This window comes from Sebastes umbrosus, chromosome 20, assembly GCF_015220745.1.
Source record: "Sebastes umbrosus isolate fSebUmb1 chromosome 20, fSebUmb1.pri, whole genome shotgun sequence".
NCBI classification, from domain to species: Eukaryota; Metazoa; Chordata; class Actinopteri; order Perciformes; family Sebastidae; genus Sebastes; species Sebastes umbrosus.
In genome coordinates, this window is record NC_051288.1 from 6677440 (window position 1) to 6704816 (window position 27377).

At 43.3% G+C, this 27377-nt stretch overlaps 1 protein-coding gene and 1 long non-coding RNA gene across 2 annotated transcripts in view; one reads left to right on the forward strand and one right to left on the reverse strand.

Moving 5' to 3' along the window:
• Nucleotides 1-27377, reverse strand: part of shisa9a (shisa family member 9a) — a 72548-nt gene that overhangs the window by 41648 nt on the left and 3523 nt on the right. The window lies entirely within an intron of this gene.
• Nucleotides 231-26186, forward strand: LOC119479565. The gene is made up of 2 exons (XR_005204706.1): nucleotides 231-1333; nucleotides 25433-26186. It is a non-coding gene; the product is annotated as an uncharacterized LOC119479565 (long non-coding RNA).

Consider the following 27377-nt stretch of genomic DNA (forward strand, 5'->3'; position numbering starts at 1 on the left):
TTTAACAGTATTTATAAGGCACTTAAACCTGCTTTATAATATAAAAGACATGAAAATCTCACTTTTTACAATATGGGACCTTTAATAACCTTATCATATTGTAATTCAGGTGTTCTGAGAGAAAACTAGACTTCTGCACGTCCTCATGGCTCTGTTTTCTAGCCTGTGACGAGAGACTTTGGCCAATCCCAGTTCATTTCAGAGAGAGAGCGTTCCTATTGGCCGTTCATTCAACGGAGGCAGCTGTCAATCACTCGCGAACTCCGATCAAACGGTCAAACTAGGCAGCGCTGAACAAATATGAATCAATATTCTGTTACTGTAATGCCTGTCCTCATGTTACATTACATAAAGATTTCCCCCAGTGAGTTCAATGTAGTGATGTATGCCGATTTTAGAAAAAGATAGCTCTGGTACTAGATCAGTACTTGGTGTGGGCAGACAGGTGCATCGCTACAAAGAGTGGTCGGAGGTCAGATTTAAGCCTGAAAACAAACGTTTAATCTCCTTTCTACGTTCTTTTAATTTCAGCCAAAGCAAGAGACGGTGCATGATTTTCCTCCACGCGCTCACCTGTCAAAGAATTTTCTTGATATTTCAAAATATCACATTATTTCATAAGTGCCTCGGGCAGTCATCTCCGGTGGCTACAGACTGGGTGTTCCTCCCCGTGACAGGGCTCATCAGTCACCGGGCCACAGAGAGAAAGACGGGGCAGACAGCGAAAACGGAGAAATAAATACCTGCTCCACTAAAGCACATGATTGACAAAGAGGAGCCCCTTATTCATCATGATGATGAAGCACCACTCAAGGCAACAGAGCATCCACAATAACATCTGGGCCTATTGTTTTTTCTCAATGATCCCCTGTCTCTCTCTCTCGCAGAGAAATGTTCCATTTTTAAAGTCACGGCCTGATTGTTTATGAATTAAACGGGGCCAAAGTCCTTTTATTTGTTTGTCTAACTTTTTCTTTCTTCTCATTGTGAGTTTTCAAGAGCTTGTTTGTGAGCTTTCTGATTGGCAGGATGCTACCACTGCAGTGCCACAATGACTTACTGGGCTAATACTGTTCCCCCCACCACACTCTCATCCAGTGTTATGAGTCAGCAGTGGGACTACCGCTCCATCAACTGAGGGCAACATGCTGCTACAGACAAAGCGAGACAGACATCTAGGGAGGGAGGCAGTGGGAGATGGTGATGATAATGATGTGTGTCTTCACGGGGGGCTGACACCTCTGACAACATGTCAGCGGGGCCGACCCAGATACCACCGGAGAGAGACGGGCAGGACACTGCTTTCCAACGGTTGCTTGTGAGAGCCTGTCAGGTAGTTATGGTATTTAAGATGACAAAAGTAAAGCAAAACATATGTGATTTAAACTGATAGAGTATAATATTAAGCCGCAGCTAACTTTGCGTTTGTAAAAAAGGCCATTATACAGTATTGTGCATGTATTGAATTAAGTTGAATTTGATCCACACTAAAATACCGTATGAAATATTGGATGGATTGCCATTAAATTTTGCACCAACATTTATGGTTCCCAGACGATGAACCGTATGACTTTGGTGATCACCTGACAGTACCATCATGAGAATATTTGTGAGTGAAATGTCTCAACAACTCGTGGATGGATTGTCATGAAATTTGGTGGTAGGGCTGCCACCTCTGAGTCGACTGATTGGTCGTTTGGTCTTAGTCGACTGAGATTTCTTTAGTCGATAAGTAATTTTTTATGCTTTTTTCATGCTGAATGACTTCTTTCCAAGAAACCTTTCGTCTCTGGTAAACACAAGATTTAAAGTGGTGCTTTTTGTGTGATTCTTTGTGGAGAAACTCAGTTTTACAGATCTGTGGCAGGTCCATTTGCGTCCTGTTACGTTTTTTTTCAAATGGAAATGCCCACGCAGTCGGTGCAAAAAGCAGTGACGTAGGTTTCCAAAGTCAGCTAGTCGAAGCTAATTATTAAGGCTATGAATAATGTGAATGCTAGCACTAGCTGAGTCAAAGTTAGCTGTGCTAAGTTTGGAAATTACTATTAAAAGCTTTACTTTGGATTTCTTGAAGTGGGGTTGTATGTATGCTCCTGCGTTCTGCATGGTAAAATGACTTCTTTTGTGAATGGTGGCATTACAGAGAGCTATAACTGCTTCAGTCCCTGTAGGAAAGGACGGCGAGGTAAAGCAACTGTGGACGGGAGCAGCGGAAAAAAACGTCTTTTAGCCACCTAAAAAAATCAATATCAGATTAAGTGTACGCTATATTTAGAATATTTTCACATATTTCCATTCACAAAAACAGTCATTTTACCTCGCAGAACACAGGAGTTGCTGGTCTACCGCTGCATCGGTCGGTTAGTCCGTTTGTTTTATCGTGTGACTTTCGGATTCGCAATAACGTGGCGTCCACACAGCAGTACATTGCTTAGCTTCCGTGCCGGTACTCCTGTCTGCTTCTCCATACTGGGAGCACACCGACCGCCATCTAAGTTACTGTATGTGACGTTAATGCACTGACTATAAGAATGTATATACTGTAAATGTAGCAGCGTCATCATGCAGAAAAATACGTCAGGTAATGTGGGAAAAAGTGTTTAGAAGGGCTCGGGGAAAATAGCATTTTGATGCCAACGCATCATACTTTGTCATAAATTTGAATTTCCTGTGCTCTAAGAAACATTTTTATAACACCAGCAATTAGTTATGGCAATATCTGATTTTAAATAGAGGTTAAACTGATATAATCCAGCAGCCTCTATCATAACAAAGCAGACGTGCTGAAGGCAGGATCCCGATCGCTGATAGCGTTTAATTAAACCTAACCTCAGAATTTATTCCCCTGCAGTCTCTGACCCAGAGTCTGCTCCTCCGGCTCCGCTGACTAAAGCTTTATGTTTAAAAGCTTTAGTCTGCTGCACCTGGCCCTTGGGCTGAATCCCTGGCAGGTTTAAGTATCGGAGCACAGCTGTGAGGGGCTTTTCTTGGCCCTGCGAAGACAAGACAGGGCAGTAGGCAGATTTCCCCTCCGCTCATCCCTCAGCAACCAGCCAGCCAGCAGCAGGATGAGAAATGTTTGACAATAATTGCTGAATTCAGGAGTTAAATGCGAGCGGTGACGGCTTAAACTGCGTGCAGTTCACGCGGCATCAGAACAATCTAATCAATCCCAGACTGCAATTAACCGTTTCCTTTGTTTGGCGGAACAAAGAAAGGAGCTTCTAGGTGTGTGTCTAGAGAGCGGCGGCACAAATAACCCCTTGTTACACACTTTCTAGAATCGGCTCTGAGCACAACAGCTCGATAACGCGATGCTTTATCATCATCTGCAGACGTGATCTGCTTTTTGCTCGCAGACTTGTAGCTTCATGACATTTAGAAGTTTCCTCAAGAACTACAATCCATTCCTCTTTTTTTGTTTTTCTCGTGTTCTCCCGTCCTTCCTGAGAGCCACAAGACAGCACATCAATGAGTCAAAGTGAGTGAGGCTGCAGAAATAGCATCCGTGAGGGACATAATCTGTCTCACGCTCCTCTAAAAAACACAGATTTTTGCCTTCTGTTCGCTCGCTGGGGGTAATCTTCAGTATCGGCCTGTGTTGCTTTGCTATGTTCTGGAGTATGTGTGTTTGTGAGTTGTTCCTGCATGAGTATAATTGGCTTTAATTGAACATGATTAGGTGCTTTATTGTAGATGCAACATGGGTTTACTAATAGGGAGAAAGGCTTCCGCGGGGCCCCGGATCGAGATGCTCGGTGTTCAGAGTAATCTCTCCTCTCTGTCTCTCTGCCTCTGCCATATGCCCGTCTGATATCAGCACACTGTTATTTGTGTACCTGTTTATCCGTCTCTCCTCCTCTTTCTCAATCCCCCTGCTCCCTCAGTCCATCTGTTGTCAAAAGGATTTCCGGAGTATTTATCTGTCTCCCCGCAGAAGGAGCAGGTCAGCGCACTTTCACTGCATTCGGAACACAGATACAGAAGGGCATCCGATACCTTCCGCCTCGTCTTTCCTCCAGCTCATGAAAGATGCAAAATTCGAGCGGAATATTCTTTCAGGAACCTCGGAGAAGGCCCCCGAGGGATCTCCGAGCTAAGAGGGACAGATTAGCCCTGTGAGTGAATCCCACACTCCACCGCGGGAACCTGTCTATTCATCCACAAAAGATGCCTCGGTGACGTTCTATTATTAGCGATATATAAACTAAACGTGGCGTTTATTGATGGCCCGCGCCGCAGGAATTGACTCGAGCGAGACATCCATACTCCCTCGGAGAGTTAGGGATGCAAAAATAAAATAAAAGGAGAGGGGAGTGGGGAAAAAGTAGGTTACTGAAGAAGGACCGGCTGCCTTGCTCTATTTGTAAACGGGAGAACACAAGCGCTGGCAGGGTGCAAAGTGTACAGTGCGTGTGTGTGTTGCTGTCACTTTGTGAGCAAAACGGCGGTCACAAGAGCTGTGTAAAGAACAACAGAAACGTTAGCATATATGGAGTAGATGAACTGTACGAGTGTGCACACATGTGGGTGCACATTCTCGCGTGGGCGTTCGCGCCCGGTTTACGGCTGCTTTCCGCGTGAATGCGTTTTTTTTTCTCCGTGTGCCTTTGTTGCTACAGCATTCATGTGAGGGTCCTCCGTTGCGAGGCAGCGGTCCTGCAGAGTGCCAGCGTAACTGTCGGTTCTCCTGCGCCGCCGCTCCGTGTCTTGGCAACAGGGGAGTGTGAGGGAACCAGTGCGAGCAGACAAAGACTTGACGAATGCTGCAGAGCGGAGAGGCAGAGATGGCTTCTGTGTGACAGCATGGGGGGGGGGGGGGGGGGGTAAGAAGTGGGTCATAAGGAAATCCCCATATGGACGACCCCCCCACTACCACCCTACACCCTACCCTGCTGGGCAGTGCCTGCACTGCCAGTAGCCCTCCAAAAACGAACCCAGAGCCAAGAGCGAGAAGCACAGAGGGGACGAAGGCTTGGCCACATATACAGTGAGGTGCCGGTTTATAAGGAACAATCTCTGCTTTGACACTGATCTCATATTCTAACAAGTCATACATCACATAACCAGCCTTTTTCTGCATCAGTTAGGCTAGTGTTAGTGAGTGTATTCGAATCAGTTGGTGTAGGCAAGATCGTTGACTATAGGCCTGCTGATTCTACCATCACCCAAATGATTGTTGTTTTGGGAAGTTTCAATAATCTGCAGAGACTGGTGTGAGTTCAAAAGTACAGATCACAGATCAGCTTGTGTGTGGATAAGTGAGGTGAACGGAGAATGTGAAGAATCTTGCAAAACAGACTTCATGGGAAGGCGTATAATTAGCACGACATTTTAAGGACATTCCGCGTTTCATGATAACGCATTTGCGGCTTTTTCCGCGTGTCATTTCACACCGCGTCATTTAATGCCATTTCGTTACCTTGAAACAGCTGCGGTTATGTTTAGGAAATAAAACCTCTTAGTTAGGTTTAGAAAAAACATACTTGTGCTTAAAATAAGTATGTGAGCTAAGTAATATACGCACTCAAACAACGTAACATAAGAACGGAAAACACATTACCAATGTCACTGACTCACATCACAAACACCGGTCTCCTGGTTGAAAGTCCCCCACCATAAGCAGTCTTTCTCACTTTGTTATTCTACGTCCTTAGCTCTGAGCGTAGCTTCTTCACATGGACGTGTTTACATCGCAGTCAGTACGGACTACATGGTGCGAAATGACACGCCAAAAGCAAGAATGGCGTTGTTATTGCCTGCGAAATTACTTACAAATTGCGGTGTCATTCATACGCCATTTGATGAGACCGGGCTGGACAGGCCACAACCTGACAAATCACATCCAACTCAAAATGTGTGTAAAGAAGGTCAAATCAGAGTGCACTTATTTATGCAGCTAGGCTGCTGCAGCTCAATCAAGACAAAAACCCATGCTGGGTGCAGAACAAGAACGTGTGTCTCCAGCGGGCAAAACAAATCAAATGTAGACCACTGAGGAGTGCAAAAAAAGTATCTTAGTCAAATCCAAAGCATAGGAACCTGAATCTGCATCCTGGTTCAGATTTTACCTTGCAGTCTCGTTCTTTGGTGTAAACAACAACAAGTTTTAACAGGATGCGTAGAATGATAATAAGAAGTGGACATAGTCACCATGACGTCACCCATTGGTTTGTGGACTGCCGTTTTGAAGCTTCAAATTCTGCATTTTGGCCGTTGCCATCTTGGTTTTTGGCCGTTGCCATCTTGTTTTTTGTAAACAGAAGTGACACGAGAGGGTGGAGCTAAGTACGACCGAACGCTGAATAAGATATAATTAGGGGGCTGATGTGTTACAAATAACTTTTATAAACTGAAAACACACTGTGGAAGGGTTAAAGTTGTGAAACGAAAACGCAGACAACTCCCTGACAACGCCTTGGTAGCGACATGTCAATCTCAAGGTAGCCACACCCTAAAGCATCCCCTGCTTTATGGTCGATCTGACTCTAAATGGGACCATAATTTATTAAATGAACATCATGCTGTATTGAAGAAGACTTGAAACTAGCGGTTGAGACCATAAACTCATGTTTACAATGTTTACTGAGGTAATAAATCAAGTGAGAAGTAGGATCATTTTCTCATAGACTTCTATACAATCAGACTTCTTTTTGCAACCAGAGGAGTCGCCCCCTGCTGGCTATTAGAAAGAATGCAAGTTTAGGGCACTTCCGCATTGGCTTCACTTTTCAGACCCGGAGGTTGCCCGTTGATAGGATGGCATATCTGAATATTGTTGCCAAGCAAGTTTAGTCTTCTTCGCTACAGTTTATTCACACTTGGATGGACCCCTCCGGCATGATAACACACCATGGAACAACACTTGTCATGTCACCGAATGCCTCCAAGGAGAGATCTCCTGCTGTCGCTTCACTGGCCCGCACAGTCCCCCCCCCCAGATATCAACCCATTCCAGCATCTTTGGAATGACTTGGAAAGGTTGATTTCTACATGTTACGTATAACCGATATTTTTTTATAACACTTGCCCCAAATGATTTCATGATGATTTCATTCTCTAAAAACCAAAAGAGGTGCAGACGCTTTTTGCAGGCAGACGAAGGTTTTACCCTCAGAAATGAGTCTCAAAAACTCCACACTAATGTGGGAAGTATGGCAAAAATGACTGCTTTTAAATGATCACATTCGATGGCAAACTGATTATACTGGTCTGACGCTGATTCACACACATTTTATTCAAGTACAAACTCTAAGCTCTGATAGCTGATAACTTTTGTCCAAGCTGCGAGATGGAGATCACGAGAGAGCTCCGTGTGACACAAAATGATCACAGTCTGGATGATTCACGCGTGAAATTACAACACAGACACAGAAAGGCACACATTTGCATGCCTACTTACTGTACATACTGTACATCTCTCAGACGTCTTTGTCTCTCACTTCTGCTTTCTCCTCGCACACACACCCGACACATGCTCACACACACTTCTGCACCCAGCCGCCTCATACTCATGTCTTCCCAAATGAACTAAATCTAAACTGGTTAATTATGAGATTCATCGCTGTTAGCACCTGTTAGGTAATTAATGCCAATCACTGCCTTCTGGGGAGGAAAATTATCCTCCATAAAAACACGGTTATTTCGCTAGCATCGCTCTCTGTTTCTCTCCTCTCCTCTCCTGTTTCCTTCTTCCTGTCTCTCCCTCCCCTGCTCATTACCTCCAACAACCTGTGTGCCCTGTGCCTGCTGTTAGCGAATCATCCCAGAAAATAAATAAGCGCCGCCATAAACAAATGTTGTGCAGCGCTGGCTGGCTGGCTGGCTGGCCGTGCTCGCGGATGAAGCAAGTCTTGGAATTCCATCAACCGCAGATGGGCAGACGGTGTAGGAGTGCGGACGTGGCGATGGAGAAACCTGAGATGTCGGTTAGCAATCAGAAAACAATAAATAATTTAGGGCCGAGCTAATGCTGGGGATGGTAATGGTGCTTTTGGCCGGAGCGGTTGGTTGGCACAGCAAAGCTTGTGCTGCAGATTCATGACTGTATTTTGATTTTCAAACCAATACAAATTTTAAGATGCGTTACAAATTTATTCAGAAGTCACTTGATATTAAAAACCTTCACTCCAGCGTTGCTAGAGCTGCAGTGTAGGAGCCGGCGAAGAATACTTCAGCAATGTGTTTGATTTTTTTTTCTCACTATTGATATTGATGTCTGGAAGGTCGCAGACGTGCGCCATAAACACGTGTCTCTGAAGATAATGATGATAATCTTCTTTGCAAACACTGGCCTGTATGAAAGCTGCAAAACCGTGCCATCGCTGGCAAATAGATGGGCTATTGAAGGTGTTGCATTTTAGCATCAATAAACCCATTAACACAAACAAGACATAAACAGACAGATTATCACTTAGAAGATTGGCAGCCTCTGTTGCGCTGTACTCTGCACTTTGCTTTATTTGCTACTATTATGGATTGTGCTGTGCTCATCTATGGCGGGGGGAGAGAGTTTGCTTCACAATACATAAGCTTTTATAGTCTTGCTAAAGTGTAGGAAACATGATAGTGATTTTGGAAAACACTGACATTGCCAATGACATGATATGTGCTGCAATGGAGGCAGATTTACCACTCAAAACTTTGTTTCTGAAACAACCAGTCCTTGATTTCAGACAGGTTGACCAATCTCATAACCCATCAGCTATCAGTCTGATGACGGATGAGCCTCTGGGGGCAAGGGGCTATATCTCTGGGGTGTAGCCAGTGGATATCTGGGCCAAGACTTCCTTTTCCGTGCGCTGCTCATTGTTTACAGTCCGATCAGCAACTTGAGACTTGAGACTGGAATTGGAGTTGTGAGACGACCTGTACGACCGGATTGTTTCAGAAGTTTACAAGCTAATTTTAAACCAATAAAAAGCTAAATCATTGTTATACGATAGTTCCGAGATTGCATATCGGCCAATGCCCCTTTTGCTCTCCGCGCGAACTGTTTAACTGCAATCAACCACAGCCTGTTCGAACGTGATCGGTCAATACTATTCGGACTACAAACATAAACCGGAACACTTCAGATACCAAAATATTGTCCCGTTGCCCACAGAGATTAGGGGTTGACAAAAGCAGCTTCTCATTTTTGGTCTGCAACCCTCAATTTTGCAGGCTTTAAATGACAACTGTCACTGGCATTTTATCAGCTGTTGCTCTAGCTAGCTAATTGAGCTAAAGTTAGCTCCATAAGTTTGAAAATGCTGCCTCTGACGTATTTTTTAGCATGAGGACTAATCCTTCTTTTTTTTGGTGAACGTAGCGCTATTTCGGGTAACGGGCTGGGGTTGCCGAAGTGTAAAGTTCCCTAAATTCAAAAAAGTGGTTCTTATGTTCGTTAAAGGTTCTCTATACAATATTCAGAGCATTAATATAGCAGCAAACATTTGCTGTATGTAAAGATATCATGGAAACGTAGCACCCACTCAACCCCCGGGTTAACACTGTTTAGCTCTGCTAACACCGTTAGCTGCAAGCCGCCGGCTCAGCTGACGCTATGTTGAGAGCCTTGTGGAGGCAATAGAAATGCTCTCAATCTCGCATTTAGCACCTTTAAAGGCAGAAGTATATTTATTTTTTATTATGTTCATGTAATATTTTACTTTTATGTATTTATTTTATTGTCAATATTGCCTTGCTGGTCTTTTTTGTTTTAATCTGATTAGTTTGTTATTGGGAAATGCAAGTTCATATCCCTACGACAAACTGTATTATAATTGCTCTGAATAAAGTTTATTTGGGGGTTTTTTTTTAAAAAAGGCAGCTAAAAATGCTCAATAAAAAACAATATTAGATAATTAAAAAAAAAAAAAAACACCATCCTTATCTAGACACGTGAAGCGGGCCACGTAACATACTGTTGAGATAGTTCCAGGGCTGTATTTTTATTATTAGCGTAGTTACAAATGTCAATGGGATTTTGAATGTGGTTTTCTCGAACAGAACCTGGAAGAGCGGGTAAGAGCTAAAAAAAAAAAGACACCAACCTCTAAACCCTTTAAATGCAGAATATCTCTCTTACCCTGCTTCAATTTGAGGAAAAAATCTAAAGCTCGTCTTCTTCATAGTTACAGTTGTTAAGCTATGATTGGACCATCACTCTTTGGGAGAGGGGTTTAGTGAACGGTCAGTGTTCTACAAAACTGATCAAAGCACACACTTTGAATTCCTAAACGAGACAGGGCTGCACAGAGACTTCAGCCGAACTTTACCAACAAAGAGAGCAAAGTAGCTTGTTTTCACATTCACAAAAGAACCCAGAAAGTGTGGGATGCATTATAATTTAGGAAGGTACCTGCTGATAAATATTGTGGGTCAGGGGAGGCAGTCATACATAAATCTAATCTGTTGTGCAGGCACGGCTGCGTGGAATTAATTATACATCATTTATGATTTTAACTGTTGATCTCAGGGCAGAGCCTGGTGGAACAATGCACACAATGAGAGGGGAGGAGACGATGAGAAAGAAGCAAAGAGGAAGTGGATGTATTGAGGGCGCAGATTAAAATCGATACAAACATACGGCTGGACTAAATGACTCAGGTAGAGCAAGATGGAATTCAATATGATGCTGAAATAACACGAGGAGCAGCCAAGTGAAATGTTTGCACTCAAGGCCATGCAGGCAGTGTTAGAGATAAAAGCACGCACATTATGCTTTAATAAACCCTTACATACAAACATGCACATAATGGGCATAAACGGCAGAAACCAGAGTTGTAGACTTGGATTTAAGGTACAAAAATGAAGATTTGAGACTTAAAGACTTAACTTGACCAGACATGTTATAAGCCACCAGTTTAGCTAGATTATCTAAACCACTATATTTGGAGGTACAATCGAAAATACTATATACGAACTGTACAGTACTACAGTACATAGTAATCTTAATAGTATACTGTTTTTGCATATTGGACAGTGAATAACTCAACATGATACAATAGGCCCTTTTCACAGCAGCCATTTTGACATTGCAGGGTAAACCACTAATAACATTAATTATGTCCCTGTTCCATTCAGGTGGGCCAGGACCCTGGTATTGAGCATGCTGGCTCACTGGAATGGCTGACACTAAATAGAGCGGGACCATAATCATTTGATCAATTACACCTGTGTTTACCCTGCTATGACATGTCAAAATGGCCACTGTGAAAAGGACCTATATTTGCATTGTTAAAACGTCAATCAAACTGCACCTTTAAAATGCCACTGCGGATTAAAGTTCACAAACAGACAGCAAAATGTTTCTCCAACAACGTAATTGTTAGTTTTTTTCTTTTCTGAGGTGTTTCTAAAGCTGTTTAATCACCATCCGTTATTAGTTGGGTTTTGTTTTTATGGCGGGGAGCTAGGGGTGTAACGGTACGTGTATTCGTGTTGAACCTTTTGGTACAGGATGTTCTGTTTGGTATGCAACATCTGGTGCCTTCAAATGAAACTCGCAAGCTTGTGTTTTAAACATGGGAAGTCGTGTACACAATATGCTTTGCGTTCAAGTGGTTAAGTCGTGAAGAACACCGCTACTAAGCAACGGCAATATTAACGTTGCTGTCGGCGTCTACAAGCTACAGAGGCTAACGATTTATACGTGTAAGAAGTTACAAACAGTACCGTTTAAATCTTGTCTGATCGTCGGACTGCTCATGATTCTCGTCCCATGGGATTTTGTTATAGTATTGTTGCCATATTCTCAGATCTCAGCAATAAGCTTTTAATGTTATTACCACCATGAAGAATCGTTACAACTATGCAAACAAGATCTTGGTAGTAATAAACAGAATTCCCCTAAAAACAAGCTGGCAGTAACCAAATATGTGAGAAAACAATTTCAGAATTGCTTACAAGCACCAATTAACCTGTCCATACACCCAATTCATACGCACTCATGCAAACATACAATATACACACTCCTCCAAACCCCATTGTCTCTGCTGCCTCCAATTCTCCATCCACATATCCGTTGCCATCTCATTGTCTACCGGCAACAAGAAATCAATGTCTCTCATCTTCCACTCGTACACTATGCGAGACTGATGCACCTGCCACATTCACATCAATACTGTTTGTTCACTCTTGACATGTAAAATACTCAGGAAATGGGGACTAAATTCAGGACTAACTGAATGTCAAAGCATCGAAGCCCACTTCGTCACGACAGTCCAATGCTGTGCCATTGTGAACTCGGAACGCAACAGGGAGCTTTGTCTGAATCCTATCCGCTCTGTGTCTCCCCACTTTCATATCAGGAGAGGCCTGAAAGATCGATGGTCTCCGTATAGATCTCCTCACTCCATCTTTCGCCAAACACTCCCAGCCTCCCCTCTGTGGGTTTCTTTTTCCACAATCTTTCTTCTCTCATCTCTGGTCCTCCGCTTGCACTCTACCCATCTCGTTTTTTTTTTTGTTCCCTCACTTTATTTCTCCACTCAGTCTCTATCTTTCAGACTTGGCATGTACGACTACTCTCCGTCAGGCTCCGTATATCAGAATGGGAAGGAGAAGAGAAAAAAAAGGCGCTTTCACATCCCCTCCGCTTCCATTTCCCGAGATTCCTGAGGGGGACCGATTCAATCGCAGCCTGCTGGTGAGGTTGACAGTGACATCTAAAGGTACCTCTCCCACTGGATGGCTGTCTCTTACGCTTCCCTAGAATTACTATTCCTCCACTCGCTGCAGCACTCCACGCAATTGCCGTCTCTCTATAGTGCAAAAGTACCTTTCTTGTGTGATTGGAGATGTTTACCATATGTGCAAAGACGTACAGAGTTGTATGATTATAGGCTGCGGGTAGACACTCAAGGGAAGTATTAAATCTGCATGCAGGAGCTCTGCACACAAGAGCTGAGTAAAGTTGAATGCCTCATCAGAGGCAGAGTACTGTATATTACATATTACTGGGCAGCCGCCTAAATTAATGTGCTCCCTGATTTTCCAATAAGTTAAGGCCCGTTGGGATTATGAACCTCATTAAATTGCTTTGTGCACAGACACAGTGGCATGCTGCTGCCTGTGATCTGATGAGAAGATACTGAAATTGTGCATTTGCATATATGCATGAGACTAAACATGGGCAGCCAATGAACGGGCAGGAAAGTAATTAAAATCTCCATATTGAGTCAACAGGTTCACTAAACCACCGAGAGTGGGCACACAAATTATATTGCAGAAGTAGTTTGAGAAGTTTATTTGGATGTTTTGATGAAAGAAATAATTTGACATTCTGAGAAAAATGGTCATTTGCTTTCTTGCTGAGAGTTCGATGGGAAGATCGATACCACTCTCTTTGTACCGGGGATGTCACAATACCAGAAAAGTAGTAGTAGTCGATACCAATACCAATGAAATTCTACAATTCTCAATACTCAATTCAATACAGCGATAAACACAGGTCATCATTCCCTTTCTGTTATCTATTTGATATTGTTGTGAAAACATCTCCTTCAAACAACTGGATTTAATCAGGTTTCTTGCCAAAAACAGGATTACATTTGAACACATCATGATAAGGTTATAATTTACCTTCGCCTAATACTCCTTTATTCTCACTCTTTTTACTAGATAGAACTTGAATGCATCATAATGAAACTCCATGCAACCTCCGTTAACGTCAGCTGCTAGCTCCGCAGGACTGTGCGGCTAACAGCTGACGTTAACTATCTCTCATCCTGCCAATTTCAACGCAGATTTGTTGTTCACAATAATGAGTTTACTGCGTCCTTTTGGATTTTAGACGCTCAAGTACTATCACGTTTTCAGAATCTTGGCATCGACTTGGTACCGAAGTATCTGTTCTCATGACATCCCCAGTATTTACACTAAATATGAAGCTACAGTCAGCAGCTGGTTAGCTTAGCTTAGCATAAAGACTGGAAACAGAGGGAAACAGCTAGCCTGACTCTGTCCAAAGGTAACAAAATTCACCTACCAGCACCTATAAAGCTAACCATTTAAACTGTTATATCTCGTTTGTTTGATTCTCACAAAAAACACAACTGTAAGGAGGATAATTTGCAGATTTGTGCGGGACTACTTTTTGGCCGGGTTGACTTTCTTAAAGGCACAGTCACACATGAGGGGGATATTCGCCTGAAAGTTCACTAAAGTTGAAATTCACGCAAATATTAAGATGCAAATTTGCTACGGCACCGGAAGCGAATGTTTTTTTCACCCCTTCGCTTGCATAGAATGAAAGTGAACGGGAGAGGAATGTTTGCGCACGTGTGACCGGGTAGTGGCTAGAAGGGAGCCTGCAAAGTGGGGAAACTCTCGGGAGATTGTTAAGGTTAGGCATTGATCTCGAATAGTTAACGTTAGGCGTTGACCTTGAATAATTGAGTTTAGGATAGGTAGTCGGGCAGCGAGTCTCGTGAGGGTTTTTGCAAGTCTTTGCAGATCCCAGATCAAATGTTGCAATTTGCGGGCTCCCTTCTAGACACGACTGTGTGACCGTGCCTTCAACCTTGTCGTCGCTGTGAGGTTGCCAAGCAACCAGTAGCTGTTTCCCCCCGATTCTAGTCTTTACTGTATGTTGAGCTAAGCTATCCGGCTGCCGGCTGTCATTTCATATTTAACATCAGACATCAGAGTGGATTTGGATGTTGAGTGCCACTCTATGAAACTGGGTCACCATTGTCCAACTGCAAGTTGACTATAGCTGTCTTCCTGCCTTTCAAGGAGCAAGCTTTTCAGAGCCACCTTTCGTACTCAAAACATAAGTTTTCAGTGGCTAGGTCCTTTCAAAGATTTCGAAGCAAGAAAAAGAAAGTCTCACCGATGGTATGATGTATTCAATCAGTGTGTTCTCCTTGACTCTCCTTTGACACTGAGGTGGTTCTAGCTGTGTGAAGCTTCCACTATCAATGTCAGCTTATATGTGGGCAAAATAAATAAAAACAGCACGACCTTCCCTGAAACAAAAAAACAGTTGATCTCCCGGTTTAAATCCTCCAAGGAAGGAGATTTCTTGTTCAATTGTAGACTCACTTCCAAACTCACAGAGCAAAATACATTCAGTGTAGCAATCTGAACATATTTATCGGTGCCTTCTAAGCCTGTTCCATGCGTACATACTGGTAATGACTAGAGACGGAAACACACTTGCGCTACTCTCTGGGGAAAATGGTGAGAAATCGTCTTGAAACCGCAACAAAAAACAACACCAGGAGTAGAAAGAGGAACAAATTCTGTAAACAGCTATACTGCCATAAGAGACAAGAAACGCCAACAGAAAGAAAAGGCAACAGTGGCCAGAAGCCGAGGGGAGCCGAGAGCAGGGCCGATTGCTGCATTCAGAAAGGGTGGAAAAACAAAACTCCTTCTCTGTTTTTTGTGAGGCGTTCCAGGCTGGTAATTTGCAGGCAGGCAGACAGGCACAAGATCTGTCGGAGCGAGAGCCCAGCATCGTGACGCATTTCGCCCAGCCACATGTCCCCTATCCATGGGCCAGTGCCCAGCAGCATTGGGGTGGGGGGGGGGAGGCGGGGGCTGTAAGCCTGTCCACGAGTGCAGTGTTTGTGTGTGTCCATATGTATGTATGAGGATGGGAGGGTGAGCGACGGGAAGGCTGCCAATGTGTCCATACCTCCTCGGGGCAGGGTGGTGAGCGAGCCAGGCCATACTGAGGCCCGTAGGCGAAATAGAGAGGACGAGGTGGAGTTGGGTGTGTGTGTGTGTGTGTGTTTGTGGATGGCGCACGTGGATGGCGCACATGGATGGGGGGGGGTTCCACAAATGTGCTCCCAGTATGAGCTTTCCCTGCCTGTGACTTAACATCGCTGGTGGCATCAGTGAGCTTGCCAAGCAAATCTGCTGCCTGCCCCCGGGCCGTGTGAAATACAGGCCTGGAGAATATATTGTGTGTGTATATGGAGGTTATACACGTGGTGTGGGCGTCCATAAGTGTGTGTGTGTGTGCATGTGTGTGCATAAGGAGGAGAAAAAGAAGGAAAAAAAAGAGCCCTCAGCACCTTAGGGACGCGTTGTGTGATCTGTTGCTTTGGCCAGTTCATCCAAAACAGATTGTTCTCTTTCAATGCCAAGACTTTCAAAATGCACACCCATGGAGACGTGACTGGCCAACTCACGGCTCAGCTCCTGTAATACTGGAGGTGTAATAAGATGCTCTGTACTCCAGTGTTCCCCAACCTAGGTTTTCTTTTTCAACTGCCCTGTCGGATGAACTCAAGCACCTCTTCATTAACCCAAACTGGATGCTATTTAACACTATTAACTACATAAAAGTGAACATTGTTACAATATATTTTCATGAAATGTTAAAGTTTAGGATGGTTTGGTAAAAGTTGCATTCGTACTCATAGTGACGTAACCATTTCAACCATATAGTGTATCCATTATTTGTTAGCTAACTATTTGAACTGTTAAATATTTCAGCCACTTATCCAATAGCAGTCTATAGTTCAACAGTTATCTATTACGTTTAACTATTACAGCTATTTATCCATTACTTTTAGTTAACTATTGAAATCATTTATCCATCTCTTTTAGCAAACTATTTCAACTGTTTATTAGCTAACTATTTTCAACCTTTTATCCATTACTTTTAGCTAACTATTACAACATGTATCCATTACTTAAAGCTAACTCTTACTGCCATTTATCCATTGCTTTTAGCTAACTATTTCAAACATTTATCAATTACTTTTAGCTATTTCAACAGTGTATCATTACTTTTAGCTTAGCTAACTATTTCTACAGTGTATCATTACTTTTAGCTAACTATTTCATCTGTTTATTAGCTAACTATTTCAACCATTTATACACTGCTTTTAGCTAACTATTACAACAGTTCCTCCAGTACTTTTAGCTAACTATTTCATCTGTTTATTAGCTAACTAATTCCATCCATTCATCCATTACTTTTAGTTAACTATTTAAACCATTTATCGGCGGCTGTGGCTCAGAGGTTAGAGCAGGTCGTCCACCAATCGAAAGGTTGGGGGTTCGATGCACGGCTCCTCCGGTCACATGCCGATGTGTCCTTGAAACACAAGACACTTAACCCCAAAATTGCTCCCGAAGGCATAGTCATCGGTGTGTGAATGAGTATTTAGATTAGATCCTGATGGGCAAAGTTGACATCTTGCATCAGTGTATGAATGTGTGTGAATGGGTGAATGCTGACATGTAGTGTAAAGCGCTTTGAGTGGTCGGAAGACTAGAAACGCGCTATATAAATGCCAGTCCATTTACCACCCATTACTTTTAGCTACAGTAACTATCACAACTGTTTATCTGTTACTTTTAGCTCTCAATTTAAACCATTTATCCATTACTTTTAACCAACTGTTTAGACTCATCTCCTTGCTTGCTAACTAGTTTTCACGCTCTCTCAATCACAACCTGTGATGTTCAGGTGTTACAGAACGCTGTATGAGCACGAGCATGTCTTAAATCAAATCATAACTTCTATTTTCCGCCTTATTTGTTGAGCTACTCCACAGTCTTTCCACGTACTCCCTGGCAACCGCATGAAGTACCCCCTAGGGTGCAAGTACCCCAAGTTGGGATTGGAATCACTTGGCATACCCCGTGAGACGAGAGCTTCCACTGTGCATACTATTAGAGCACCGCTGGAACACTGTTGGGAAGTGGCAGGAATGTATATATACTATTACTGTCAGTAATGCAGAAGATTAGAGCTCTATTTTTCCATTAGAAACAGTATAAAAGGAAAACTGTGCAACAAAAGCTGCAGATTGCAGAGGATTTCACACTGTGTAACACACAGCTACATGTTAGGGAGCCTAACTAGATTTACAATGCTGAGACTCAGCTCGCTTCAATGTATGTCTGACAGACATTGAGCTTGTTAAAAAGGAACATAGCTGATTCCTCATTAGCTCCCCTTCTGCAATGACAAATATAAGAATGCATGCATCGAGCCAAGTGCCTCTCGAAACTTCAAAACAAAACCCTCGACTCGAGTTTGTGTTTACAGTTATTTTTACGCTAATAATTACATTTTTGTGCGAATTCCTATTCATACAGACAATAATCCTAATATTTGCAAAAGGCTTGACTCATTAATTAGAATAGTTGATTAAGGAGAGTCAGTGTAGCAGTTAATTAGAAACCAGTGGTGATAACCACCTGTTCAAACATACAGATGGGAAGTCTGTCTGCTTATCCCATGACTGCACTGCGAGTGCCGTATCATCACGGATAGTCCAATGTAAATGAGCCTGGAATAGATGAAGACGTATGGAGGGATTATAATGTTGCTCATAACACAGGATTCTACTGAAGCGCACCACAGGTTACGTGCATACACCAGCATGTATGATGAGCACGCAAGTGAGCGTAGACTTGGACGCACGTGCAAACACACACACACACACACACAGTCGCAGACGTAATTACCTGTCAAATGCAAGATGGGACTTCCTGGGAGTAAATGAAGTGATTAATATTCGTGAGGGGGGGGGGGGGGGGGGGGGTTTGGCTGATTAGATGTTAAGATATTCACTGTCCCTATTGCTTCTTTTTTATTACGCCACCACAATGACAAGATGGGAAATTACACGCTGGGTGATGCAAAACGTTGAGGACAGAAAAGGACGGGCGGCACGCATTAGGCCACTCTCTCTCTGCCCGTCAAAATACTCTTTGATTTCTTTAAATGTCCACAAAATGAGTGCTTGTTCCAATTTACATTGCTTTCCACAAGGAAGCTAAATGCTCAGGAGCAGAAGCGCGACGGCTCAGGGGGTCGCCTGCTACTTTCAGGGGAGCTTTTCTATTTCTCTCTTTATCGTTTCCAAAAATCTTTTTGCTTCTTTTCGTCTTCCACTCCTCAATCCCAGACTCCCTCCCTCCTTCCCTCTGGCTGTGTTGACACCTCCCCGGCCAGCCTCCCTCTGTGCCTAAAGTGAGAGGATGTCTGCCGCTGGTCGATGCCTGCCGGCTGTGCGGCCCCAGAGCCCTAATAAACAGGAATCTAATGGCGTCCCTGGGCTGCTGAGGGGCCTCACATTAAGATAATTAGGCAGAGAGAGGGTGCAGGAATGAGGCCCTGGAGAGGAGGAGGAGACACTTCTGCACTTTCTGAGAATCTGAGCCTGTGACTTATTGACTTTTTAGCCTTGTTGCTCACTGTGGCCTGATTTGCGCCTTTGGTCTACTTTTATGGTCGGAGCGATACTTGTATGTTGTGTATGTGGAACCAACTGCACCAGGGTGTCTGAAAATGTGGGAAAGCAACATGGTTTGTCAGTTGCGACGAGCTATTCAGACAAACTAATATACAAATATATTATCTGTAGCTAAAGTTACAATATATGGACTGAAATCGGATTAGTTCAGTCTCGGAGTTTAGCGTGTATTTCTCTAATGGCCATTTGACAGGGCATTGGTGTCTCAACAGCTAATTTAACTTTTTCTAATGTGTTTGGTGGCAGTTTTGAAAGTCATAGTCCATATCAAGAACATATTGAGACTTAAAAAGCATCTTTTTGGGCATGTTTATCTTAATTGACATCTCAACGATAACTGGATGGTTGTGGTTTGCTTGCTTTACCTGAAGTCTCCACCTCAGTGCCCAAATGTTATGGGTATCAACTGTCAAGATGGCGGCAAGTGCTAAAGCCAACACCGTATGTAATCCACGAAGAACTGTCGAATGCCTCATAGGGAGGAGGTCGGGGTGGAAGGGTGAGTCAAAAAATGCCGGACTTTAGCCCAGGAGACCGCTGTTTGTACCTCGTGTGAAAGCAGAAGTCAACGTTGATTTATTTGTCACATAACTTCCGTACTTAAGTTACATCACTTCCGTAGTTTTTTTTTGTTTCTGTAACAAGATGTTTTTTTTACGTAGTTATCTTAACCCAAACCACAATCTTTACCTAAACCTAACAAAGTTGTTTCCTGTGAAGACGACAGGGGTATCAATCTTCTCAGGTAACTCTCGCCAAGAAAGTGCATAACGTATTTCCTAAAAAGTCAAACTATTAATTTAAAGGTATAATATGGATGAATTTCCTAAAAAACGACGTATAGACTGGTATAAAAATAAGCCCTCTCAATTATCACTTATGATCCACTAGTAGTGTGTGGTGGTCTACAGAGACCCCACAGCCCTCTGCCTGTATTTTCTTCTTATTTTGCTGTGTTCAGGACTCTTCTCGGTGTCAGCAAAGAGCCTTTGGGCCCTACGTGTCAATAACAGCACGCAGGGTGTGCAGCCCGTTCAGGTTGTCAAATACCACCGCTTTGTCACGCCCCTCGACGTCTGATACCGAGGTACAAGTCCCCGTATTTGAGGGATGAGAACGGGTTTGACACATCGCTGTGTGTTATTTATGTGCTTCAGTTTCCCCCTGTTCCTCTCTCTCTACTCTGTTGTGTGCTGCTATTTGGTGTGTCAGTTTGACCGAGCCACACATACACCGAGCAGAGAGGACAGGATGAAACCTGACCTTCGGCTGCATTCATTCAAAATCCAGCAACTCTGCACCCTCCCGCAGGGTTGTGTGGAGGTGTGGGTGTGTTTATTTGTGCTTTAGAACGTAACCGCCCTGAAACGGTCAGAAAATAACATTTTATTTCTCAGATTCACCGCTATGTTCTCACTAACGCCGCTCCCTCTCTTCATTCACTCTATAGCTCGCTATAGCTCTCGACTAGTATAGCCGCTGAGGAGAGGCCAACTTTGAATGCCGTGTGTTCACAAACACCAACCAACAAATACCAACATAATATACCTTTAAGTGTATGTATGAAAATGGACAGTAAATGTGTTACTAGAGTGACTGCGTGACTTTTGTGTTTGCGATAAGCCTTGATTTTTTTGTAAATAGGCAGTGTGAGTGAAAGTAAGTCAATAAAAAAACTAGAACAAAAACATTTCCCTCGATGGTCTGGATGAAAGAAAACCAGCTGTGGATATTGAAGAAGAAGCTTTACTGTCGCTCCGACGAGCTATGAGACTGAAAGACAAACTCTGCGACGGAACCTCAACTTCACCTGCTTTCTTGCCTGTTTGAACACGAGGACAAGAAGCTGAGCTTCAAACGGGAGCTGTTGCCGGAGTGACGCCTCCCAGATAACTACCTCGGGCTCTGTCATTTTCTCTCACGCAGCCTCTCTCTTTTGCTTGTTTCTACGGCCTGCGCGACGGCGTGTGGGTTCACTAGCTGGTGCTCCTCTTTCCGCTCTGACACTCTGCAATCAGATGTGACACACTGAAGGCTCAGATGACAGCTGGGAAGACAAGGTCACACAGTCACCTACTTTTAACGAAGGATATGCACAGCTCCTTTTGACAGGCCCGCGCACTGCATACACACTGTGCGCACGCATACACCTTCGCTCGCACACACACGCGCACGCTTGTACACACAGTCACAAGGCGGAGCAGGAGTATTTTGCAGACAGGGCCTTTCCTCGTGCCTGTGCAATCTCAGAAGCAATTACCTATTAAAATTTCATCCTTCCCGTCTCAGAATGTTTAGGGAAAGATTATAACTGCTGGGGAGGTAATTAAGCCTGCAAATGTTGAATTGAGTTGTGAATACAGAGTACCATGTGTGAGCGTGTGCGTGTAGCTGTGTGTGTGTGTGTTCTAATAGCGCTGCCCACCTAAAGCTCTTTAGTGTGATACCCAAAATGACAATTACAGGACTAAGAAGTACAATATTGGTCTGGAGGAATTGTTCAGTGTAATAATTCACAAGGATAAATACTGTTTTCCAATTAAATTTCACCACTAACTTCTTCATAGATTAGACAGCGGGTGTAGTAACAAAGAGATTAGCTGCTGCTGCTTGTCAATTACACTTAAGAGACTCTTCTGGTGCCAAAAGCTGGAGTGAAAGTCACCCTGAACTCGGTGGTAATGGCTCTAGATGCTGTCAGACTTTTTCATGGCAATCCAAACAAAAGCATTGCACTAGTGCGGATTTAAAGGGGACATATCATGTGAAACTCAATTCTTCAGTGCTTGTGCGAATACATTCGGGTATCTGGAGTGCCTACCAACCCACACACGGTGAAATAAGACAACCCAGTCAGTTTTTTGTGGGATGTCTAGATCAGAAAACGTGCGATTCAACAAGCCATTCAGATTTGGCTCCCCTTCCTATGTCACACGCAGGCTCATTAGAATCAACGTATCCTCATATAACGGTTCGTGTGAAAAGTTATTCCTCATTTTTCTTGCGTTCTACCACGAATGTCCAGTAACGCGTGTCAATTTCAGCACATTACATGAAAACAGTCTTTACAAAATAAACTACTTGGGTGGTTTAGGAAAAGATCGTAGTTTGGGTTAAAATAACTACGTTTGAAATACTTGGTTAGCTTTAGGCAACAAAACTACTTTGTTAGGTTTAGGAAAAGATCGTGATTTGGGTAAAAAAAACTACAAAAGTGGTGTTACTTAAGTACAGAAGTTACGTGACAAATAAATCAACATCTTTTGGATTCACACGGGACACGAATAGAGGTCTCCTGGGCAAACGTCCGGTATTTTTTCCACCTCGACCGATGTTGAGTTTGTCGCTCTTTATACTTCCCGGATCACGATTACGTGGATTAAATACGCATTGATTTTGTGGGATGTATACAAAATACAGTGCATTACTTTTTGTGGCTCTCGAACGGTGTTTGAGAACAGCCTGCCCACGGCTTGAGAACTACCTTTGCAAAGGTGCACCATATTTTTCTCGCAAGCCAATCAGAGCAGACTGGGCTTTTTCAGGAGGGCCTCTTAAAGAGACAGGCGCTAAAACAGAGCGTTTCAGACAGAGGGTGAATTGAGTATATTCAGACAGACAGTATGAGAAAAAATAACATTTTTTTTTACATTAAAGCATGTAAACATGGTCTAGTAGAAACCCCAAATACAAGTATGAACCTGAAAGTGAGCATGATATGTCCCCTTTAATATAGAGGACATGACAGAAAGGAGCCAGTTGAGGTGGTTCGGGCATCTAGCACGGATGCCTCCTGGGCGCCTCCCTTGGGAGGTGTTCCAGGCACGACCAGCTGGGAGGAGACCACAGGGAAGACCCAGGACTAGGTGGAGAGATTATATCTCTACTCTGGCCTGGGAACGCCTCGGGATCCCCCAGTCAGAGCTGGTTGATGTGGCCCGGGAAAGGGAAGTTTGGGGTCCCCTGCTGGAGCTGTTGCCCCCGCGACCCGATCCCGGATAAGCGGTTGAAGATGGATGGATGGACATGACAGATACAAAGCCCCGTCCTTCAGAGCTTCGGAAATTGCTACCATCAGTCTGGGCGTTGCCATCTCTTGACTCCTCACATTGTGCTGTTCCCTCTCCTTCCAGCGCTCTCCCCTCTTTCTCCATTCCCTCCCCTCTTTGTCTCTTAGGCTCTTTGATGCTGGAAGTGAAGAGACGCAGGATTTTCAGCCTTTTAAGGATTCAAACAAAGTTTCCCGGTTTGGAGATGACATGAAAGTCTGCCAGCCGGCCCACTTGAGGATTTGGTGGTTCTTACTGGTTCTGGTTCACTAGGCAACCAAATAGTCTATTCTTAAAGGGGACATATCATGCTTATTTTCAGATTCATACTTGGATTTTGGGGTTTCTAGTACAACATTATTATATTAACATTATTGTTCTCATACTGTCTGTCTGAATATACCTGTATTCACTAGGGCTGGGATGATACACCTATCTCCGGATTCGATACTATCACGATACTTGGGTGCCGATTCGATATGTATTGCAATTTTTAAGTATTGCGATTCGATATCACGATTTATTGCACTTTTTAAAACTAGACCGTGGGAAAAAGTTGAATCATACACTTCTAGGGACTTTTACTTTGGAAAATATCTAAATTAATCCAGTAAAAATGTTTGATTTTCAGCCTGTATGTAGTCAGAGATGTCCTGAAGTAAAATATATCAGTAGTTGTCAGGAATTATTTATTAAAATCTTCCAGCAACCCAAAAATCAAAGAATAAAGACATTTCCCTCAGAAATTAGTAGTATTTTCTTTTTAATTTATAAGGGACATGTAATGTTTTATACTTCTGGTGAATATAATCAAATCTATCTTATTTCCATATATGTATTTTATATATACAGATCCCTTTGTTAACACCTTATTTTGAAAACCAGACATATCATACGTGTATTCTTCCGCTAACTTTGCCGTCTCTAGCTCACCCCATAAATGTCAGTATATGGGTGCTCTACAGTTGTAGCGTCGGACGATTTGGCACACGGACAGAGTGATGGCCGGCTTGGCCACACGTTACCGTGATAAGATAAACGTTTCCTGTCCATGACAGAGTTAGCATGCAGCTTTAGCCGTGATGTCTAGATCTGGCAACTCCTGGCAATGTTTAGTGTTTACCACTTTGAATGTGACATGTGAGGGTGCAGGTCGTATCCATGCAGACCCTCCGTTTCCTGCTTTGTCATTTCGTCTCGCTGCGGTTTGTTTTGGTTGACGGATACGGAACGGATATGACGTCACGTTACTCTGACTACAACAATGAAAGCGGTAACTTCCTTCTACCTCCACATAGACTCAAATGAAGTAAATATATCAATTCTGGCATTAAAAAAATCAATTTCAAAATCGTAAAAAAATTGCATTACATAGGTGAATACATTTTTTTATCCCATCCCTACTATTCACCCTCTGTCTGAAACAATATGTACAATATGCCGATTTGTCCCCTTTAATATGCAGTAGATTGCGAAGGCCCCTCCTGGATACACACAGGGGCCCACAACATAACAAACACAAGCCTCTGGCTTTACTATTACTAATTGATACGTTCTCACTTGTGTGGTACATGTGATAATGATTATTAATGATCAAGACGCAGCGAAGCACGTATTGGGAATAAGGGTCTGCTTGTTTTTCTATACCTCTGTTGACAAATGCATTGAATAAAGTGCTTGCTGGGGGGAACCATATCAATGATAAAGGAGCTGAGGTCATCGGTGATTCCTTTACAGACAAATAGCATTCTGTGACTGACAGTCACACAAGGCCCAAAGGGATTTGCTCCTCCTATATACGGAGCTGCCAGAATCTGCCAGACCAAATTCATTGATGCCAGTAATAGGACGATCTAGCCATAAGCTATAATCAATACGTAGTTAGTCCTGAAAATAGATTTTCTTGCACAAACCTGCGCTATATGTGGACAAATTCCCCTTGTGCACACATGCAGTGGCCCTTTTAACCCAAGCGCTCATCCTTACATCCGCCTCTCTCTTCTTCTCTCCCTTCCCCGTACCTTCCTGTGCATTCACAGCGGCTCTCTCAGTGAAAAATCGTCTTGCCCTTTTCAGTCTATTTATCTTCCGTTAATCACTTAAAACAAGAATAACACGGTCATATCCAGCAAATCCATATCTAATTCCTCTTCCCTCCAACAGCCTCTCCCCGTGCCCCTGTGATGAATCGTCTTCCTCGGCTGGCGGAGAGGACCCGTGAACCAATCAGGTGGAGGATCCGGCCAGATCACAGAGGTTAATAACATTCCACATGATTACCCACAACCCCGAGGATTAGAAGGTTCAGGGGGGGAGCAGGTTCCACGTCGCAAATAATAATCGCTATTTCACAGTAGTGTCGTCCCGGCCACTCGGGTGAAAGGCCGCCACACTATCTCCTCTCTCCCACAGCGAGGGAGGAAGAGAAGAAAAAACACTCGAGTGGACCCCAACACCTACTGAAAGTGTTATTCAGCTCTTTTCAGGGGTTTTGAGACTGAGTTTCCCCTCCTCCCCCTTCCGAAACCAAACCATTTTAATGAATGCAACCTTTCATTCCCCTTTTCCACGAGATGTGCTCTCATCGTGATGGTGATGGTGTCTGTGGGCGGAGTGCTTCATGCCGAGTAGGGTTATGTCACCTTGTCGTTAGCTGGGGGAGCTGTTGTAGGATTACATATTTATCTCATTTCTGCAAAGAGAATTAGTAACTCAACCCCCCCACCACTTCCTTACATGAACACTTCCTGTCTTCCTGTCGGTTATAGCACTCAACAGCGCCCCGAAATCCCAGATTCTTTTGCACTGTTGATGGTTTAAACTCAACTATGTTTACTGTGTGTTAAGTTTCCAAATGTAAACTGTAACTTGCTAAAAAACATTTGGGGATACCGCTTTAAAGAGGACATATTATGCCTTTGTGTGTATTCCCTTTCCTTTAGTGTGTTGTATAGTGTTTTTTTTTGTGTATGTAAAAGGTCCGTGCCACGCCAAAGGGAGTTACACTGCTCCTGAACTGCTTGAAACGCCTCGCTTGAAGTCCCGCCTTTTCTTCCGTAACGTGGTGATGTCACCAAGTAACATTTGCATAATACCTGCTTAGCGGCTAGTTTGGAACGCCCTCAGACAAAGCTAGCAGGAGCGGAGTCCAAAGAGTTTGGTTCGTTTGACCAATCACAACAGAGTGGGCCAGCTGATCAAACAGAGCAGACTGGGCTTTTCGAGAGGGTGGGACAGGAGCTCAAACAGAGCGTTTCAGACAGAGGGTGAAAAGAGGTTTTGCAGCACAGCCGGTATGAGAAAAATAAAGCGTTTTTTTTTTTTTACATTAAAGCATGTAATCATGTTTTTGTAACAACCCCAAGTACGAACCTGAAAATGAGCACAATAGGTCCTCTTTAATGTTGTGTTGTGAGCAAGAAATCGTTCTGTTCTCAACCCAAGTGCCAAATAGGAACGACAGTCTTGATACCACTTTGTTTGCGTTGGAAAATTGCAAAAATAATCGCATTGAACTGGCAAATCTTTTCACTTTTCCCTAAAGCTAGGACTTTTCAGCACTCAAACGTCAGATTAAATAACTGGGTGAAATTGATTTATTTATCTTTGCTGTGCACCACAGGGGTGAAACGCAGTCAAAAAGGCAAGGTGCGGTCTTTTTGATGTGCAATTTCAACTGAGATTTCAACTGCAGTCAGATGGTGTCATGTATAGCTTGATAGTAGGGCTGCCCACTCCTCGATTAGTTGACTGATCGGTCGTTTTGGTCTTAGTCGACTAAGACTTCTTTAGTCGATTAGTCATTTTTTTATGCTTTTTTCATGCTGAATGACTTATTTCCAAGAACCTTATGAGCACATCTCTGGTAATCACCAGATTTAAAGTGATTCTTTTGTGTGATTCTTTGTGGCGAAATTCAGTTTTACAGATCTGTCGATTGGTCGTCAAAATCGTACGTTAGTCGACTAAGAATCTCGTTGGTCGAGGACAGCCCTATAGTTGATAGTAACACGAGAAATGTGGGAAAGACAGCCCTCTAATAGTACAGCCACTATGATTTAGATGTGACTTAGATCTGCGTTTTGTTTAGGCACAAGAAATAATGATG